The sequence below is a fragment of the Pinus tabuliformis genome, chromosome 1_2 (assembly GCF_031772625.1).
Source record: "Pinus tabuliformis cultivar Carrire ecotype Pingquan chromosome 1_2, CPIR1, whole genome shotgun sequence".
Taxonomy (NCBI): Eukaryota; Viridiplantae; Streptophyta; class Pinopsida; order Pinales; family Pinaceae; genus Pinus; species Pinus tabuliformis.
Genome location: NC_142298.1, coordinates 1217736745 through 1217759854, shown reverse-complemented (window position 1 = coordinate 1217759854; position 23110 = coordinate 1217736745). Strand labels below are relative to the sequence as shown.

Below are 23110 nucleotides of genomic sequence, written 5' to 3'. Positions count from 1 at the left end.
ACAAAATAATCAATTTCCTCACAAACTCTCACCAAAAAACAATCTGTATGGATACCTGTTTTATAGCTAGGAGAATCTAGCTGCCTCATAAATCCTCTCACATCAAATATAGGATGCATTAACTCTCTCCCAACAACCTGGAGCTAATCTAGCAACAAATTCCTATTGTTGTCACACATTAGAGATTTTTGCCTATTTTGTGAAACAGAAAATCTCAACATCTTCTTCATTTGAGCATATGTCTATAAGATAGTTAATCAATAACTGTGGTTTTTGATAAATGTTAACTATCTCTCCTTTTGCTTCTTTGTCTTCATATGTTAATTTTCTCACAAAAACATCATAAGCCAGTACTTGGCTATGACAGTTTCCATCTACCCGATTAAAAATCATAGACATATAGCTATCATCTTTTGCCCAACTATCAATATGGATGAAATCACAATCATTTATAAATGGTTGATCTTCATGTTTAAGAAGGTTTGACTTTTTCCTGTAACATGAAATAGTAAAAGTTCAATTAACTTGTACATAAATGAATTTTTTAACATTAATGAAATATACATTTTCAACGCCTTACCATGTAAGTTGCATCCTTGAGTTTGTTTTCCTCTTGATGCTTGACAATAACATTGCAAATTGTGTGTCTGAATGAAATGTCATAAATCTCCATAATGGTGATGATGTGATTTCTAGTAATCCCGCAACCACTTTAGTAATAGCTTGATAAGTATAAGGGTCTCTATCATAGTCCATGTTTGGGATATTGAAACCATGGGGAATATTTGCAATAACTAGGGCATAATCCCTTTTAGGTATGAGTTTAGCAATTTCTTTAGAGTCGCCTTGTATTACTTGATATTGAATAGTGTCAAGCCCATTGCAAATGAAATGAGTAATATTTGGATCAAGTTCAACATTGCTAAGGCATTGCCTCTTAACTCTTTCGATTTTAATTTTTTCAATAAAGGTTCTGAAACTATCTGGTGCTCCATTTGCATCCTTCCTCATCTTTAATAAAATAAACAAATATATGTATAAGTTATAAAATACAAATAGTATACAGATGAATAAAAATGAATGTATAAGTCAACATACATTTTTAAATGCAAGATTAAAAAAAATTAGTGTTGATGTAGAACTTGAATCTGGATAGCTACGTACAACATCATCCCACTTATCTTCATTCAACAAATTAACCATTTGTTCTTGTATTTTCATGTAAACTTTGTGACTGCATAGATAAAGTAAAAAAAGTTAATATAATGATATGTATAACGAATACTACCAAGAACAATATGTTATATTTAAAAGAAAATTATAATCTACAAATAAGTAAAAATAATTCAACAAACTTACTTTTGAAATTCCCTAGGCATTTCTTCCAATGATAATTCCTCTGACCTCACACGAGATAATATTGCTTTGAAAAGTTTTTCATCCTTCACTCCTTGCAATGCTCTCCAAGGTGTGATAGTCATATCTTTTGGAAGTTGCTTTATTTCAGGACCTGATATACTGTTGCTACATATCAATGGTTTAGATCATTTGGTCTTCTAGTTTTTAATGCCAATGTTCTCTCAAATGGTAAAAATTTCATTAATCAATCACCATATCTTTACAGTTCTAAATTCCAAATGGAAGATGTTATCAATACCTTTGAATAAATCATTATTTACTCTACTGCCTTTTGAATTGATTTTCTCCTCAATTTGATAGCCTATTTCCATACAACATTCCTTTCATAAATCTACAGTACGATTTATCTTATCCCCACCACATTTTTCTTCAAACTCACTATGAATAGATGAAATTCATAGACATCCTATATTCATTATCTGAATTATGATTGCCACTAACTTTGATTCTATGTCTGATAAACTAGCATAAATGATACATTTCATTGTTTCAAAATGTGGGTTATTGGGATATTCCTCCATCAATTGTCTTTCAGCTTCTACAGAATGGTTCCCCCCAGGCACATAATAATTTTATTGAGAACATTTTGACTTATCAAATGCTTCCTTGTTGGGAACTTGAACTGGATCAACAAGAAGCACACAATTAATCACATGAGCATATGGATTGTACCTCATCAATGTCTTGAAGTTGTGAACATGTAGCTGGTGTGAATTTCTGATTTGATATTTACATTGTCTTTCACTTGACTTATAGATTTGTCTCACATTAAGATGAAACGTACGACCACCCTCAATTAAGTTTCTCTATGTCAAGATATGTAGAATGGCATTTTGTTTTGTTTTATAGTGCCATCCTCTAAATCAGCTCCTGATGTAATGATTTCTCTTCTTTATTTTTAAGTTTCACTAGGATCTTCATTGTTGGTAATGACTACTTGAGAATGTTCAATTTTACTTTTCTTCCTTGTAACATTCTCATCATTAACTAGAACATATTTATTCTTGGGCATTGTTACTTTTGGTCTTTTACGACTCTTCTCCTTTCTAACATCAGTTCCAATGTCATCCTCGATAATGACAACATATTCTTCAGTGTTAGTTTCAACTTCCTCAGCTTCAAAAGTAACTTGTCTACCTTTTCTAGATTTATCCATTAGAGGCATTATTTTCTGATCCCTTAGATGTAGTTTTGTAGCATCATGAATTACTACTTTTTTCTTGTTTGCCATACCTTCTTATGACACTGAGTAGAAACCACTGACAACATTCATAATATCATTCTCTATGAGATAAATGTCTCCCAACATAATTGAAACACTTTCAACAAAATTATGTCAAACAAAATATCACATGTCAATAAAAACTAAGTTATATAAATATAATGAGACAGTTACAATAACACGAAACACAAATATAAATAACAATACTTACAGTGTTTTGTGTCATCTCATTTACGATTTGTTTTCACAACTTTGTTGATACCTTTCTCGTGTCATACAATGAATATAATAACTAATACTTAATCCTTTCATGTGACTTAGGCGATTTTGTAAGTATATAAATAACTTCACTATCTAGTACCGAACACATGACTGTGACCTTTCTCATCACCTCATAAATTCCACTATCGTTAGGTATATAAACATCTAGATATATATGCACATCTCCACTTTCTCTTTCTTTCACATACCACACATTTTCTGGAAGTTTCACTTCTTTTGATTTCTTCCAGTATGAAATCGTGTTATTATCGTTTGAGGGACTTGAGATATTTGTAGGCTATCAACTCAGGTTTGGTTCGTTCAACATTTCTTTTTGAGGATCCACCTTTAACATTCTTTAGTATATAAAGGTTCACAGAAATCTTCTTTGATGCCATTTTCCTACAAAAAAATACACATATATAAATCAGTAAATTACAAAAAAATAAAAGTATAAATTAACAAAAAAAAATGATAAATGATAATTAATTTTATAAAACATAACAAATTAAAAATAAATATTAAAAATACAGCCCCTAGTCGCCTGACCCCATGCCCCACCCCAACGACCCTACAGCCCGCCACCCCGGTTGGTCGTTGGGCAACCGGGGTGGGGCCAGCCCCCTGCCCCACCCAGGTGGGTTGTTGGGCTGTCAAGGTGGGCCAGGGGATGGCATCCAGTGCCCTCCCCCCCCCCCCCCACCTCGGCAGCTAGCCCCCATCCCATCTTAGTGACCCAACGGCTCTCCGGGTGGCGGTTCGATACCCAGAATCGGTCTTCCCCCTCGACGGGCTGTTGGGTTTCCAAAGTGGGGCGAGGGGCTCGTGGCCAGCCCCTGCACCACCCTGGTGGCCCAACTGCTCGCTGGGGTGGTGGTGGCCAACCCCCCGCTCCACCCCAGTGTCCCAATGACCTACCACCCCGGCAAGCCCTTGGGATGTTGGGGTGGGGCGGGGGGCCAAGCACCACCCCCCGCCCCTCCCTGGGGGCCCAACGGTCGGTTGGGGTGGTGGGCCGTTGGACTGCTGTGGTGTGGCAGGGGGCTTGCTGCCAACCTCCCTGCGTGGCGGGTCATTGGGCCACTAGGGTGGGGTGGGGGGGTTAGTGCCCAACCCCCCACACCCCACCCCAGCCGCCCAAAGGGTCGTCACCCCGGCCGGTCGTTGGGTCACCAGGGTGGTGCAGGGGGCTAGGCAGCCAACCTCCCGCCCCTCCCCCATGGGCCTATTGGGCAGCGGGGAGCATGATCGGGCCCACCATGCCCAATGTGGATGTAGTGGGTAAATCTATATCATTGAAATTTTAAATTAAAAAAATTAATTAATTAAATAAATTAAAATAAAATAAAAATGAAAAAAATAAAAAGTTAAAATCATTAAACTTATTTAATTTTAAAATTTGCACACAACAAAAAAAGAAACTAACCTTTCAAATGTGATAATCCTCCATTGGATATGTTGTTGATAACAATGTATTTTCTCCATAAATTTGCTCCAAGTATTTTAATGGACCTCAAAAAACCTTGATGTGATGTGAGGAATAGTGATAATGAAATTTATTATATAGCGTAAATTACGGAATTGTTTAACCGTATGGTTGATGTGGGACTAATTTTTTTTATAAATTTTAACACGTAAATTTTGTTAGGGCGAAATACGGAACTATGATAACCAAACATTATGGAATTGTTTTACAGCACGGTGAATGTGGGATTAATTTGTTTTAAAAAGTATAATAAAGATTTAAAAAAACATTAAATTGCCTAGAAAATATTGTATAGTTTAAGTAATAAATTAATTTAGGTAAAAGATTTACTTTAAGCTATATATTATCATTAGGAGAGTCTGCATTTGTATCATTCAATGTCTTATCTTTGAAAGACATGGATTCTTATGATTGAAGTTTCTCTTTATGAAGCATCAACATCTTCGTCGCGTAACAACTCTACATATTGATGAATATAAAGGAAATTTTTCCACTATGAATAGAGAGTTAATGCTTCCACTTAGTCCTAATCCTAAGGAATATGAGAGAAACATTGATGAAAGACGAGATGAATAATTTAAAATAAATAAAGGGTCATGGTTTCCACTTAGTCATAATACTATGGTGTTGGAAATAATACTGAGAGGGGGGGTGAATCAGTATTATCAGATCAATAAAACTTTTTCATTTCCATACTTAGATACATATACGCTACTTCATTCAAGGGAACCCGCGTGTATACGCAGATGTGTCTAAAGCAACTAGCGTATATCCAAAATACTTATGATTTAGTTAATCCATTAAATGTTGATCTTTAGTTAGTGCATTAACCATATGAACAGTAAGTAGGTGCAGTAAAAACAGAACAGATCATCACACACAAGAAGCACACATGAACACCATGATATAAGGTGGAAACCCAATGTGGGTGAAAACCACCTGCTACAATTTGTTTCTATCTTCCTTTATTAAGAAACTTCTTTTACAATGTACTGGTGCAGTCCTTTACCAGCACGCAGGCTACTACCTGCAGAAGGCTACAACCTTCTCTCGTTCTCCAGACTCTCCTGGAAGGGAGGTCCAACCCCCTTTTCTCTTGTACTAGCTAAGATACTAGTACATAGACGCCGGCCTACAATCTTCTCTGCTCCGGGTACCACGTTTCATAATTTTTTAGACTGGATACTCCTGAAGCACAACACATAATCTGAAAGGCCACATTTCATCAAATTTTCATACTGGACCCATAACTATCATTGAAGCTCAAAAAAATCACTACTAGCATCATCAAACTCTGAATCACTGAAACCCTGCTAACAATACTGTCACCAGAACAGAACATAGAGCAGACACAGAACTCTGTAATAACAATCAAAACCAACTGCAACTTCAAATATCATACTTCACAATGTATACGCTACTACGATGAATCAAACCCGCATATATACACGCTTATTCAAAGGCCAACCTGCGTACAGATCTAAAAATATTTTCTTATAACTTTGCAGCTGTATCAGACGCCAATCATACTCATAACATTTATAGAACATTACTTGCGTCAGTATGCAGATCTAGAATAAGCATAATCAACCATATAAATATAGTTCATTTCAAACAATTTGATCCCGATCTATCCTTAGATCTTGTTCTCCATCAACCGGTGAGATCCCTCCTTAGCTCAGATCAAGCAATGCATCATCAACCCATAACCTGTAGACTGGATCTCATCCTTCCTTAGATATTCAAGACTTTTTGGATGCCCTTGCCTAATGATCTTCTTCTCCTTTTATAGTATTAGGCCTTGCTCAATACCACGGTCCAAAACCATAATAAATCAATACCAAGGGCGCAATACTTGGGATCAACACACTTGTCGAGATACCATGGTCCAAAACTATAGGTTCAAATACTAAGGACTAACTACCATGGACCAAAAGTAAGCTTTCTGACATGTACGTGCTTTTCCGTGCATGAAACTGCATGTATATCCTACTTGGTATATATTGAACCTGCGTATACGCGACTTGGTATATAGTGAACCTGTGTGTATACCCTTCTTGGTATATAGCGAACCTGTGTATACGGGACTTGGTATATAGTGAACCTATGTGTATACCCTACTTGGTATATAGTGAACCTGCATATATATATTTTCTCTTCATACTTGTAGTCTGATCATCAATTCCTTGCTGTTATCCTTCTGCACTATGATTTGTCATCAATGTGATTTGCCATCAAGGACAACACTTGTCTCATAATGCCAACAATCTCCCCCTTTGGACTTGATGGCAAAGCTAACTTGTCACACTTAGAACTTGATCTTCTTATTCCTTTGAGCTGTCCTGCATCCCATGCATTTAGTCACATCTGTAGATTGATCTAGTTATATGTAAGTGAGATGTTCTTCTATGAGAGGGTTTCCATCAAGTACAACACATACATCATAATGCCAACAATCTCCCCCTTTGGACTTGATGGCAACAACACCAAATCACTCTCCCCCTTTGACATCAAGGGAAAAGGGTGGACCAAGATATTCTCTTTCCTTGATAAACATTCTGTTGTCCATACTCCCCCTGAGTACCTGCTGAAATCTCCAAATGTGCTCCCCCTTTGTATATGCCAAAGTGTACCAATCTGTCCATGCTCCCCCTGAGTACATGCCAAATCTCTGTACTGTTGAAGTGTGTTGTTCATGATCTTCCTGACTGAAGGCAAGATCTGCAAAAAAATGTTCTTCAAGAAGAACCATGACTTATACATCATAAGAGACCTTCCTATCACCAAAAGACTCAATACATACATCCATTTCCCAACCATGTGGGGATATATTAGAATTGACTCATCCACCCAACCAAGTGGGGATACATCAAAAGTTTACACATGATAAAGCAAGAACATTACATCTTCATCCCAGGCATAGTGGGGAAACCAATATAGGCCCTTACATGACCTTGACACCATGAAAGAGATATCACAAAAGAGATATATGATCGAAATATCTAGAGCAAGACTTTATGAAAATCACCAATAACTGATATCACCAGCATCTGTGAATCACCCTTCACATCAGCAACCAAGAGATCCCTCTGTTCTCCCTCTGCCTTTGTTCCACCTGAAACCAACAACAACTGTGAACTAGAACCCAAAGCTTCTAAGATAATGCCAACAATGCATCACTGGAATTTTATCAGCTCCCCTGAACCTGTGCCAGATGGTCTCTGTCAGACCCATATCAGAATCTTCGCAACCAGAGCCTGTCCCTGCTGATTTCCTTCAAAAATCCATATACGCATCTGCATCCACATAAAAAAGCATATATATGCGGATAGGCCTTATGAAACTCGCGTACAACCATTTCCATATTAGCAACCTGTAAATGTCCTGTAACAAGGTATGTCTGAACATAGATGTCAACTCCTCCTTTTAAACATCATCTTGAAATCATTCACATTATATGTGAAACCACCATAGCCCTTACATCAACATCAAGATCTACATGATCCAAGTATCATTACTTGGGAACATCTACATCAATCAACATATGTAAGTATCAACCTATCATCATATAGATAAGAACTCATCATCATGTCTCAACAAAGCAACTTTGAGTAGTCATCCATGTATCAGCACTATGTATCTTGAGCTCAAGCTCATTTGACAGAACTTCTTGATATCATCAACAACAACAATCCTTATCCACAAGAGTGCCTGCACCATAACTGTATGATCTTTATGCATATGATGACAGCAGCATATGAGTGACTCATCATCAAGTGAGGAAGATGTGTATTCAAGCTTTGTACTTCTCCTTATCCTTATGAAGATCACCATGTAAGCACCATATATGCATCATAAAAGAATCAACCATAAATCTGATCTGAACATCAACTATGTAACCCCAAGAATCATATGAAATTTTATCATGGACAACTCATAACCACATCATAGCAAGATATATCATTTAGCCATATAAGTATCATCACCAAGGACTATTAATCCATAATGCCAACAATGCATTATTAAAGGCATATGCTCCCCCTCAACCTGAGCCATCTGTTTACTGTTAGATTTGATCATGCATATATCAGTAATAAGCATCAAGACATCATCATCAAGTTAGGATCAAACCCTTCTAAACATCTTACAAGTATCAAGATATTTCCACACATCCTCAGTAGACTGTAAATATTATCAAATAGAGAAAATAATGGACTAAAACATAACAAATCCTTTTCCTGAACCTGTCCCTACTGCATTTCTTCAGATAATCATATACGCGACTGTGCAGCATCCAACTCGCATATATACACAACTTCCCTTTATGGAACTTGCATATGAGATTCAGGACACTGAAGTTTTATACTTTCAGCTCCCTCTGAGTCTGTTATGTCTGTGTTGTGCTGTGTTTAAGTACATTGTGCTGTGCCACATCGTTCTAACTGTACTTCCTTCTTCTTCCATATCTTCAAGTGTAATGTTGTTTTCTCCTTTTGGCGTGATGTCCGTGCTTTGTTCCTGCATTCCTTTGCTATATGTCCAAACTTGTTACATGCATAACATCTTACATGTTTCATATTTCTCCTGTAGCAATCAGCAGCTTTGTGACCAAACATATTGCAAGCAAAGAAATATCCATTAAAGTACCTTGAATGTGATGATCTTTCTACATGATGGTCTTGAATCCTTCTTCTTCCACATCTAGCTACAACATGTCCAAGATTATGACATACATAACATTCAACATTATTCATAGGAGGAGTAAAATATTTTCTTTGAGGAGTCTCTTTCCTTGATTGTTGATGCGGTTGACCTTTCATCTCCTTGTTGATCATTTTAGATTTCTCTTTAGAGTTCCTTACCTCACCTTGTGAACTAGATTCACCTTCAATAGATTCATGAAAACCAAGACCAGTCTTGATAGCAGGAGACCTATGACTATTAAGAATATCATCCAAGGCTTTAGTACTATCTTGAAATCACAACAGCGTATCATTTTCTTCTAATTTACCTTTCAAGATATTTACCTCAACTTGAAGTTGTTCTTCCTTTTCAAGATATTGCTTCTTCATGTCTTCTTCAGCTTTCCTTCCTTCTTCCAACTGATGCCTTAGTTTGAGAATCTCCTTTTCTTGTTCTTCATTCAGATCCTGCTACATTTGACGAATTCTAGAGGCACATTCTAGTTGATATTTTAAGCTGATATCTTCGTTTACCTATTTTTCAATAGCTTGGAGTAGATCTTTATTCTGCTTCTTTGATTCTTCAAGATCTTCCTTTAGCGAGCGGACCGTGGCTTCAAACATTTCATAGTAACTGGATCTATCTCTGAGTTTCTTGATGGTTGTGCTTCTTTTATTAACTTCATCTCTTAATGATGTTACTTCACCCTACAACTTTTGACATTGATTTTCCTTGTCTTTGAGTAACTTTCTTACCTTGTTTCCTTCCTCTGATTGAGCTTTTAGTTTGGTAACTTCTTCTTTGAAAGCACATTCCCTTTTGTTCAATAGATCTTGTTGATCTTTAATTTTGTCTGTAAGCCTTCTAAATACTGCCTCTATTTGATACTTTTCTTGCTCACCCATAAAAGCAAATTCAGTGGTTTCACTATCAGTTTCATCTTTTCCAAATGGATAGATAGCTCGAACATCAGAGGATAGAAAATTCATACCTGATAGTTCATCTTCATTCTGAAATGATTTTGAATCTGATTCTGAATCTGAAGAGCTTCTTATACCTAATCCCCAATCGATTCTCCCACTGTCATAGTTCTTTTGAGATGTCTTCTTCTTCTTAGGTGCTTTCTTCTTAAGCTTCTTTCCCATAGTTCCAGGCACTACAACAAAACCAGCGATTTGCGCCAGATTTAGCGCCAGATTTTAGTGCATTTTTTTTGTAATTGTGATGAGCAACCTGGTGCTAAACCTGGCTCTATTGTACAATTTTTAAAGCATCCTTTTTGGCGCCTGATTTTGCATCCTTTTTCACGCTAGATTTTGCATCATTTTTTACACCAAACTATGCATCATTTTTTGCGTCAAATTTTGAACCAAGATTTACATCTTATTTTATGACAGGTTTTGCTTCTAGTTTTGTGTCATTTTTTGCATCTATTTTTTATCGTCTTTTGTTTCCTATTTTGTGTCATTCTTTGCTTCCATTTTTGCGCTATCATTTGCATCAAGTTTACATCGTATTTTGCATCCAATTTAACGTCTTTTTCTACATCCATTTTGTGTCAGTTTTTTCATATAGTCTTACGCCAGGTTTGCATCTAGTCTTATACTAGTTTTTGCTTCTAGTTTTGTACCTATTTGTGCACCATCTTTGGTGCCTATCTTTGCACCATGTGTTGAATTTGATTTAGCACCAAATTTTGCATCCATTTTTGTGCCCATTTTTGCATCTTTTTTTGGACCATTTTTTACGTCCACTTTTACGTTTGATTTGTCTCCATTTTTCCCATCCCATTTTGCACCATATTTTGCGTCATTTGTTGCATCCAATTTTGCATCATTTTTAACACCATTTCTTGCATCCAATGTTACATCATTTTGAGCATCCAAATTTGCATTTATATTTGCATCTTATGTTGAGTCATGTGTTGTGTCCACCTTTGCATCTTATTTTGTGTCTAATGGTACATTCAATTTAAAGCCATTTTTTACGTCTACTTTTGTATTTGTTTTTGCACCAAGTTTTGCATCATTTTTTGCATTCAATTTTGAGCTATTTTTATGTCCATTTTTGCACCATTTTTTGTGTCTACTTATGTGTCCAATGTTGCACCATTATTTACGCCCACTTTTTCATCCAATTTTGTATTTTTTTGGTGTCTAGTTTTACATCGTTTTCACCATCCAAATTTGCATCTTTTTCTGCCTCATTTTGTGTCCACATTTGTATATAATTTTGTGTCTAAGTTTGAGCCTAAATTTGCATCTGATTATGCATCATTTTTTACATCCAATATGGCATCCTTGGTTTCACATTTTTTCAGCCCCATTTTGCATCTTGTTTTATGTCTTTTCTTACATCCCTTTTTCTTTTTTTGCACCCAAGTTTGCATCCCAAATTTAAACCATTATTTGCATCATCATTTGGCATCTTAATTTGTAACATTTTTTGCTTCTTTTTAGCACTCAACTTTGCATCTTATTTTACATCTAGTTGTTTGTCTTTTTTTGCATCTAATTTGGTGTCCATTTATGTGTCCTTGTTTTTGCCCAATTTGATATCCTTTTGTATGTCATGTTTTGCTCCCTTCTTTGTGTCAAATATTGCACAATTTTTCTCTTCTAGTTTAAAACACTTTGTATGTCATTGTTTGCATTTTGTATTAATTCCTAGTTTAACATCCAATTTTACTTTCAATTTTGCATCCATGGTTACATCCACATTTGACTTCTTATGCAGAGTATATTTTTCTTTACATATATGACCCCCTTTATAGATTCATTTTACTAATTTCAATTGCATAGTGAAATATATCATAGTTTCTAGATATCATTAAAGAAGATATCACAATTCAAAATCATTTGTAAAGAAATTTAAGGGAAATTGACAACATCCATCCAAGAAAATAACAATGTCATCATATACAATGATTCATTGACAATTTTCAACACATGTATAAAATAGCAACATAATACTAATAAGATCAGTATTATATTTAATCAAAACAACTAAAATTCAAATATGATTAACATATCAAAATATTTCATGAATATAATTATTCTATGATAAATTAACAACATACATCCAAAGATGGTAATATCACCATACATTATAATTCTCTATCAAAATAATGATGATACTTTCCAATATATAAATCAAATAAAAATATAATAATAATAATATCATCATCATATTTAATCAAATCAAACTCATCGTATGATTACCACATCAAAATGTTTCATTGATATAGGGTAAATTCACAACACCCATCTAAACATAACAATGTCATTCTACACAATAATTTCTTCATCAAAAACAATGCATGTGCATGCCTAGCTACCACCACCAAGATCATCCTCATGATCATCTTGACCATCCTCATTAGTCTCTTCCACATCATCACCAACATCACAACTGTCATTATCATCTCCTTCACCACCATCATCCTCATCCTCATCATCTCCCGATATATGTTGAGCATAGTTTGGATCATCATCGTGATCATCGTCTTGGCAATCATTACCTATAGCATTCTGGCCAAAAAAATCAATATTACATGTTAGTATTAATTACATAACACAACGCATATTTTTGTTATACAACGCTAACCATAAAATGAGGTAAGATATAATATCTAATAGTACTAAAAAATAAAATGAAAATACAGTTCAAAAGTATATTGGAAATCCAACTAAGATTACATACCATAGAGTCCATCCAGACAACAAATTCAACCCATCTCTTTTGCTGCAGTGCCTCCTTTTCCAAATGATTTGGAGGTCTTCCATATTTTAGTTCCTGCCAATCAGTAAATAGGGAGGTGGGCATTCATTCTATTTTTATGAATAATCTCCCTTACCCTAGATATTTTCCCTAGTGTAAACCCTATTTTAGTTATAGCTTCAACTTGGGGGCCTCTTGAGGGTTTCGTGTGTCTTAACCTTGTTGGAATATGTTGTAGGAAGCCCTTTCTTGGCATCTTGACCTTTAGTCATCCCAACTCTTAGCCTAAAAAAATCAAACCCTAGGTCTTATGTTGCCCTAATTTGGCCTTTTCAAGGAAAGCGAACTTCTTCCTCTTGATGCCTTATGCCTAAATTGTGCCTTTCCCTTGGAGGCCTCTTTGTCACCTTACACCTCCAAGATTAGAACACCTATTAGGTGACTTATTATATATAGGGACTCCTCCCATTGGTGAAAATCCATAATGAGCGGGGAGTTTTGGTTGTGGTGACAATGGGCCGCCACACTATTGTTGTCACTTAGTCTAGTGCATTCCTTGTAGGGTACCCCTCTCCAAGGCCTGATAGATTTTGCGCAACACAAACAAAAGAGGTTAAAAGACAAAAGAGGCTGCAAAGGCAAAGACCACTGCCTGCCATTGTCATTGGCCTAGCACAGTCTCCAAAAATTTTAGAGATAGTTGTACAAGGATAATAATAAAGGTTGTGATGCCTCTGAAGAGGGATTGAATGCATGAAGTATAATAGAGGTGTTAAATAGTATACTCCATGGAGGAAGAGAGTGCTCAGACACACAACAAATCGATAGTATTAGTAATTATATGCATATCAATAACATCAGCATATTTCTCCCTGTAATACCTATGAATGTTCCTACTGAGAGCCAGATGCTTGAATGTGCATTGAGAGGCCAAGAGGGGGAATATCAGTGATCAATATGTGTGCATGAGGATATGATATGTGTATTAGAGAAAAGAAAGAAATATTTCTGAGTGAAACTGTGTTTGTATTTGTGTGAAAGCAAGCCTCTTCATTGGTCAGAACAGCTAGGGATAGGATGTGTAAATGATGTATGTTCATATGATAGAGGTTCTGCATGTATGTGTACGCCTTGGTTATGTACTGACCAACCATTGCAGGTTTGTTGCTGAGGACATGGTACAAGGTCCCAGCAATGAAGAATGTTGCACTGGACACCAAGGACTCTTACACAACCTTTGTCTGCAGGTAAGAATAAATTCTGCTGCAAGAAATAGTGAGCCATTGGTGCCCAAAGAGGACATGAAGATACCTGTGAGCATGTGATGTGGGCATGCAAGCACACAGAAGAAAAGATAAAACCAAGCTCACTTCTTTTGAAGTTCAATATTTTTCATAACACGTACTCAATCAGACAAAACATAGGACTTAGACCATATGAATAAATGTGGACAAGAACAAAAAAAAGATTTAAAATAAAAAAGACAGCAATTTTGTTCTAAAAATATCCAATCCAGACATGCATGCCTGTTCTCTTTGAAAATATAAAAAAGACAGCAATTCTGTACTCAAAACATCCAATCTAGACATGCATGTCTGTTCTCCTCTGAAAATAATAGATCTACTTGCAAGCAAAAATAATGATCCCTCGAAAGCAGAGGATGAAAATTATAATAATAATCTAATTTTAAGATGTATGAAACCCCCTTGTTTGTGGGACAAGTGACCCATCTCCATGCAGTGATTTGACTGCTAAAGTCTACTGAGGTGTACATACTCTAACCCCCTGTGGTTTGACTTTGAACTTGTGACCTCTTACAAGGAAGCACATGTTATCAACTATTAGGCCCACTCAAGATGTACAAAACATAGTTTTCACTGATGTCAGAAATGAAATTGACAAATTTTGCTTCATTTAGGGTCATGTTTCTTCTGCAACTGATGGTCAGAGAGTTGCTCTTATTCATGGATAATTTTCTACCACATTCATTGGCATGCTTCTTCAGAATGAGACAGACTGTATAGAACTTCCCAGACTCTAGTTATTGTGTTCCATCATCAAGTATATCAATACAACATACAAATTACTTACCTAGGTCCAGGTCTTCTTTTCTAATATCAACAAATTTTTTGTCTTTGTATGTCTGAAGATTTTTAATAGCTTCCTCATCAATTGGGTCTACGAGATAGAGGACCTGTAAAGCAACACAGTACAATGCAGTTGTCACTTTGTATGTACTATCAAAGTACATGAAATATATAAGTCATTTATGTGGAAAAGTAAAATCATACCTCAATATCCTTATGAAAAAAATTTCCAAAAATGGTGCACTCCTGGCACTTTTAATGCTATCTGAAGCAATATAAAAAATGTCATTTTGTTTTTCAGTCATGTTTTCAATATAATCATCCAAGCTAATCATCTCCTCATGCATGGATGAGAAGAACCGTAAAAGAGGAGCAATCCGTTTATGATTATTTGAGTCTTCGATACAGCCCAATTTGATATACTTTCCAAAGTTCTCCCAGAATTTCTTGTAATCCTGCATTAATAATCCAAAATAATGTAAATTCCTTTTACAGAAGCTTCAAAACGCATTCACTCAATCAACATCAAAGAATATGACAGAAGACAATGCAATAATACTTCAATTTCATTAAGCTGACAAGAATCAATCAACATTACTGTCACAAAACATGATTTCCATTTCTGAGAAGAAAGTTCAGGAACATAAAGATGTAAGGAGTCTATAAACAACTCAAATTATGGCACAGATATTAACTGGATTCTACTAATCTATGAAACATAACTCCATTCAAATAGATAGTGTTTAATGAGCACCTCACATTGAATTTAAGGTGGAAAGTAGGATAGCATAACAATATTTCTTGGGCCATGACACGGCTAATAACTTTCCTCTAAATTTACAGGTTGTGGACTTACATCTTTATTCTCACTTGGCACAATGCCCTGAATCATATCAAATGTCTTCTGTACAAGACACATCTTCATTATACGAACCTGACATGCACATTCAAGGATTTAGTCACAACTAAACTTAATTAGACAAATGTTCAACCGAAACGCCATTGCATCAAACATTTACTACTGCTAAAGACATGAAAACAAATAATCACAATATCTTGTAGTTAGACTCGTTGAAACTTCAAATGGCATATGACTTGATGTAACAGCAATATAAAATCCCTAACTAGCTCCAGAACAAAACATTTACTATCTACAACTAAATCAAACATAAAGACACAATCCATATTTTTCTTCTCTAAACCCACGAAATACTTGGAAACCAAAATATTTCCAACATAGAAGCTCATATTAATGCTTGCATATCAATATTATTCAAAAAAGTACCAACTGATCTGCATATTAAATCTTATAATTTAACCTCATACAATGGCATATTTGAAAAGGAAGGTGTGAATGAGGAACTTACAATGCGGCTTTCTTGAAGTATCTCCCTGGAGACATTAAGAAGAAGATCATTTGAATCGAAAACACCTTTAACAAAGCTCAGCTAGCGTGGAAACTACATACAGGTAGAACATATTTTGTTCAACATAAGCACCAGATACCCTCAAATGAGACTATAATTTTTGGAGGAAACATTCCAGGAGTGAAGTAGTTGCAAAAAAGACAATCAATACAACTTACCAATTCACCATTAAAGTCATCAGAAATAAAAACACGCTTGACATATAGACGAATGCTCTTAGTCTTTGGATGCATTATATCCTCAGTGCTGAGGGGAGCCATACCAGGGATGTAAAGGACACTTCTAAACTCTACTTCACCCTGAATTCAGACAGTATGGGGCAATTTGTTGTAATAATCTTTCATACACCGATTACGTGAACCAAAAGAAGAAATTTTCTTTATTAAAGATCTTTGTACATCTATCCAAAAGGCCATACCTCGGTTGTGAAGTGAGTGTATGTCAAAGGATCTAGAAATTCATTGAATGCCTTCTTATAAAACTCATTGTACTCTTCTGATGCAACCTCTTTGGGATTACGCATCTAGAACATGAAAGTTAGAAAGACATAAGGCTAAACCCCAGAGGAACAACTAGAGATTGACATGGGCCATGCTTCTGCTATATATAAAGGATTCAGGCATGCAATATTAAAATGAAATAAAACAGAATTTTAAGTTCATAATTAGCCAGAAAATATATGAAATGGTTGTTCAGAATAAGATAACATCCAATGCATCCACAGGGTCTTCTGGTAGCAATAAGCCCAACATTTTTCCCTGGTGGTGCATCCCAACGTACAGTACTAGCATGACCAATACGTTGATGATTACCTCCACCATGAGGATGCCCAACTCGATTCATCGCCACGCCACGAACCTTGGGCCAACAGTTTCTTTTGACCCTGTATTTGTGGTATGCATTGTGAGCCTTAAGCATTGGTTTTTTTGTTCTTCCACCTCTATCAACTTGACCAATCATAGCTCTACAACCACTTGGCACAATCTTCTTAGCTCCAGAGGGAAGCTTCACCCTGAGACAATTAGAGTTAGCCCTCCCGTCATATAACAAAATTGAAATTCAACATAGAACCGAGATTCAACATACAATCTGAAAATAAGGCCCCAAGTAACCTGTAAAGTGTGATTAACATGTTTCCTATAAATTTTAAGAAGCATTAAAATAATTATTTTTTCTTTCTAATATTCCCATTCAGATAACATAGATCTATGGAATCATGATAAAAGTTAAGCAGTCCCACTCTTCATTCTCATGTTTCCACTACCAAATATTCTAGCTTAAAGTCATTTAAATAAATCTGTTGATGTTGACTATGTTGTTTTTGCTATGCATGGTGTTATAAGCTAAGACAAAGCACCGCATGAGATCATGTTCTCTTATTTTGAACTCCATTTTTCTTACATGCCACCTTGCATATCTGTTATTCATCAAGATTATGGGCATGGCACTTCCAATAAGGTTATGTAAGCTGATTCTTCTATTACTCATGTAAATGTTCTAACTAGTTAAACGTATGTGTAAAGCTAAGATAGGGCTTTATTTGACTTTTTCCTATTGCTCATTTTTCTTGCAGTGTTTACTCCACGATCTATTTGAAAAAATAATATGTATCAGCATATTTGTGGAGTCAATTCTTGGCTATGTGGCTGACTAGTCATAATCTAATCCATCAAAGTCACCCAAGGATTGTTCTTGGCCCCATCCACATGAAATGGTTCCTTGCAGAGTCAAATAGCCCACAAGGAGCACATGTCAAAAGCAAGATTCAAATCTAGGTGGAGAATACAACTTCTAAACATCCTAGCTAAAGCTTGTTAACTTGTTTGAAGCTTGTGATTATGCTTTCACACATAGAAAACATGTTACATTATCCATCAAAACGCAGCAAAACCAAAGACAAACAAATACACAATGTAAAACTTAACTCCAAAACACATGTTTCATGTAAACTTGGTAAAATAAAATCAACAATTTGTTCAATTTTTAAATAATGCTATAATTTCTTCTTCTTAATTTGTTGTTATTCATTCTAATTATAGGGTAGGACACCATGTATTGGACTTGTATTTTTCCCAAGGTATATTTGGTTCCTTCCACTAAGCACACTCGACTTGTTTACGATGGTTCTATTTGATGCTATTTTAGATAATGACTTTTTTATATGAATTCTTCTCATTTAACTTATTTTTTACCTTACACGTTCGACTCTCTCCCTATAGAGAAACCATTTCTGCTTTTGCTACATTGAATAAGATACTTATGAAGACGTTCTTCGACTCCTTACAAGTTGTTTGTTTATTTCTAGGATTCTCAACCATGAGGCCAATCCCCATCTCTAGGGTTTTCATGCATCATTATGGTTTGAGTGCTTGGGGTTATTTTAATTGGTTTAATCAAGCCTCCATATGGATAAGCTTCCAAACTAGCTTTCCAAACCTTCTCCTTATTACAATGCCTAAGTATTTGTATTAATAAAGATTACAACTAGTTAATAAAGATTACAACTAGTTAGCTAAATAATTATGTCTCTAAGAGTATTCTTAATTTTAGCTGACTTTTAACTCAGGATTTGTTCCTACAATGGAAATTTTTGTCACTTATTATCTTTATAAAATAACCCTATAAGAAAGAATTTTAATCCCTTACTTCTGTTGGAAATTATCAGTATATAAGAACTCTTTTATAAAGTGATATTGACCCTACTGTTAAAATCTTTTCTTGTTTAAATTATTACAGGACTTTTTCCTTCCCTTAGTGGGATTCTTGCCATTTTATCATTTTATCAGTGTATATTAGGTTGAAGACATTGTATATATTTCATGCCAGACGAAATAAAATTTGTGCGATGTTTCTTACAATACATGCCCTTATGCATGATCGAATGCCATATTACTCGTTTCTTTTCTTTTTAAATTATCAACCCATTATAATCGTTTCTTCTTCTTAGTAGTAAGAAATATGGGTAATATGTGGTAATGCATCTCTTCGGATATTTTGTACTATTTATTTTTCATGTTCTATTATCTATATTGTTATTCATTAAATCTCTTCACTCTAGAATATTTATTTATCTAAAGAGATATTTTAGAATTGTTTAAAACATGTGTTTATTTGTAATTATTAAGTTCATTCTCAAAAAAGGGAACATGTATTTATTTGTAATTATTAAGTTCATTCTCAAAAAAGGGCAAACTGACTGGTAAATTTTCACAGATGAACAGAGGGCGAAAATAATTGAGAAAAGAAAAATGATCACCAAGAAATGTAAAAAAGAGAAAAATGATAATATATTATTTTCATAGAATCAACATAAAACATAATATAATACGAAAATAGTTGTTGGACGTGTTGCTAGCTTTTTCGTTGTCACTGATTTCCAGCAAAACAACTGATGGAATGATGGGCAGATATGGCTGCACAGGCAGCAGAATCATGGGCAGTAGATATAGATAGTCGAGCTTCAGTCGACATAGTTTACAGGAAGCCATGGGTAGAAGTGGAGGCATCAACTGTAGAGGAACCACTGGATAAAAGGCATCGTTGAAGGCAGAGGCATCAATTCCTTATCTGTTTTTGAATTCTTGGACATAAATATCTTGAACCATGTTTTCATCAAATATATCAGCATAAATTTTTTATAAAAGAACCTTGAAAAATAGATGAATACCATGACAATTTTTTTGTCAAATATATCAAAATTTAAGATAATATAAAAATATCTTCACAAAAAACTGTTAAAAGGTTGAAGACTCAAAAGAAAATTTAGTTCATGTGTATTATGTCAAAGAAATTCATAAGTATGCCAAAAGTTAAACTAATTTAATAGACTATTCAGAAATACTCTGAAAATTAGAAAGCAATGGATTATGAAATTTAAAGAACTCATCAAAACCGAGAAGTACACCCAATACTATTAGAAATCACGAATGTAATTATTATTATTTTTCTGAAATCGAATGTACCTAAAATTCCCCAGCCGAACCTTCTTCAGTCAATCGTAGGTGCAGGGCACAAGCATTGTGATCCATTGGCAAAACGTAGCACCCGTACACAATTTCTGAATCCCTGTGGTGGAACACGTCTATGCATCATTGATAGTTTTTTACCACTTGGAACTGCAATAATGTTGGTTAAAAATTTATTCCTTAAAAGAAAGGAATTATAATGTTCGATTAAATTTAAATTGAATTTAAGTTAAATAAGAAATAAAAGGGGCAAACTTTCATATTATATGACCCTTCAATCAAGGAGATGCCGGATAAATTGGTGCTTTCTGGTCAACTTTTTGATAGGGTTTTCAATTAGAAGCCCTGTTCTAATTTAAAGAGGGAAGCTTCACCCTGTTAGTGCTTTTAGAAGCCCAAAGGTTTCGACAACCCATATTCTGTTAATGTTTCCAGGTCTTGGAATCTTTCTGGGCTTCGACGTTATCTATGTCCTTCTAAATCCACTGAGTTTTTTTTTGGGTTTGTGTGGCTGAAAGTTTGACAGCTTCCCTTTACCTAAAGCTTCGATAGTCCTTCCTCATCCTTTTGGGCATTTGAACTCCATATGGTCATGCTCACAAAATTCTCTGATACTGCAGTTTATCAGGATGCCTCTTTTCTCTGAGGAAAAGAGTAATTCTTGACGATAGGCTTTCTTTGTTTAGATCAATGTTTGCACATATCTAGAAAAGGAATTCAACTTGTGTTCCATCGTTATCCTAGTTGGCTTAATAAAGCCAACTGGTTAGAAGAACGTCATCCTTACAATTCGAAAGTTCTAAGGAAAGGGTGGTACTACAATCTGATTCAGACTAGAGTGTTTATGGGTACATCCAATTTTGGATCAAATATCCAATACTGCATGAAGAGTCCTGCCCTACCGAGGTCCTTTTGCCATCTTATATTTGAGAAGGATGCAAAAATCGCTAAGACAACAAATATTTCCTGCAAGGGAAAGCTCGATCTCCCTGGCTTTTGAGCTTAAACAATGTCTTTGGTAATTTGAACCCCCCTAGCCTCTGACAGCTTAAAATAATATATGTTCTGAAATTTGAAACCGAGGTATTCAGATCTGATCCCAACTAGAGAGCGTATGGACAAATCATTCTCAAATAAAACCCAATGATCCAATACTAAAACGAGAGCCCCTCCTTACAGAGGAAGCACGAACCTTCGAAATCCATTTTGAGAAGCATGTGGAAGTTTTTGATCCATAAATTTGGCCAATAAGGGAAACCGCAACCCCTCCCGATAGCTTCCAAGTTATGTTTTTGCAAAACCGCCGAGGTATTTTCCGATGGTAAATACACATACTTCCCTCGGTCTAGATAAGGGTTCATCTATATGCTTAATATTAATACAGATTTTTGGCGCCTGTGTCGATTCTCTAAAACTACAGACCTTTGAAAATCCATTTTGAGAAGGATGTAGAAATTTTTAATCCATAAATTTGTCTCATTTTGAGAAGGATGTAGAAATTTTTAATACATAAATTTGCCCAGTAGAGGAACCCTTCCCGATAGCTTCCAAATTATGTTTTTGCAAAGCCGCTGAGTTATTTTCGGAGGGGAAATACCCATACTTGCTTCGGTCTAGATAAGGACTCATCTATCTGCATAAGATTAATACAGATTTCTGGCACCTGTGTTGATTTCTTGAAAAAACTAGACCTGGATGGGTCCTGGCCTAGGATTCCTGACAGCTTTGCTTAAAATAAAAGCCATCAGCCCCTCCCCCGATTCAACCTCAGTAAATATCCCCCTGAAAGATACGGGCAAATCCATCACACCGCCGCTCTTTTCTTCTACCACTGCACTGCCTCTGTCGGCAACTTATGAATTTAGTATCAAGATAAAGCTAGTGTCAACATTATTAGGCCCCTTGAAATATAGATCGATGTTTCTAACTTTCGATTTGCTCACACATATTCTCGTACATGCCTCCTTAATCCCAAATTCCACCTTCTTGTGCACTTTGTTACATTAATGGTCATACCACTCCTTACTGTCTAACACTTGCCGAGTAATTGGTGGTTATAGATTTATCTATAATAGGATTGAAAAGGCGAAATGAATGGCCCTGACATGGTCTATTTTATCTGAAAATAGGGTTTCTAGGGAAATAGGCGTGGTCTATTCTATCTAAGAATAGTGTTTCCAGGATTTTTCATTCTTTGAAATAGAATAGGGTTTTTAAGGTTTTCATATAAAAGTAAAAATGATGAACAGATTCTTTAAAATAGAATACAATTTCTAGGATTTTCTTCTTTTAAATTAGAATAAGGCTCTAGAGGGAAGCTTTACCTGGGTAGTGTGCTGATCAATATTGTGGCTGACGACGATGTCTCCAAAAACCCTAGCAAACGAACCCCAATTGCCATACTGTTCCATGTAGCAGACAATGGCTCCCTCCAAAATAGATCTCAAAGGCAACAAATTACCCACAGTCAAAATGGCCTTCTTTCCGCAATAAACAAACTGTCCCGTGTAAATACCTTCGATAACTAATAAGAGCTTTTTTTTATGCTTGTAACGGAATGGGTGCCCGAAGGTCACCTTGCAGAGCACTGTAAAAGCGTGACTTGTCCACTGATAGTTTGGACTCCAAAATGTCTGCAATCGCTGCACTCAGCTTCCCATTCACGCCTTGCCCAAGCCCTCCAATGGAGGCTGCTTCTCTGATGTTATACGCACATATAGTCAATCTGCTACAAACGCCGGCTCTCCAGCAATGCAAGCGGAGCTACAAATGCCGAAAAATACAGTCCGGCCTCAGAGCTCTACTTGTGCCCCACGATGGGCGCCATGAATTCTCCAACT

At 35.7% G+C, this 23110-nt stretch overlaps 1 pseudogene across 1 annotated transcript; it reads right to left on the bottom strand.

Annotated features, from left to right (window-relative positions):
- Positions 1-12285: 12285 nt before the first annotated feature.
- LOC149210650 (heat shock protein 90-5, chloroplastic-like) lies at positions 12286-22681 on the bottom strand (annotated as a pseudogene). The gene is made up of 9 exons (XR_016253116.1): positions 22595-22681; positions 16724-16828; positions 16464-16604; positions 16246-16326; positions 15735-15812; positions 15083-15333; positions 14883-14985; positions 12774-12866; positions 12286-12601 (listed from the first exon to the last, which is right to left on the bottom strand). The product of XR_016253116.1 is annotated as a heat shock protein 90-5, chloroplastic-like (transcript).
- Between the last annotated feature and the right edge of the window lie 429 nt (positions 22682-23110).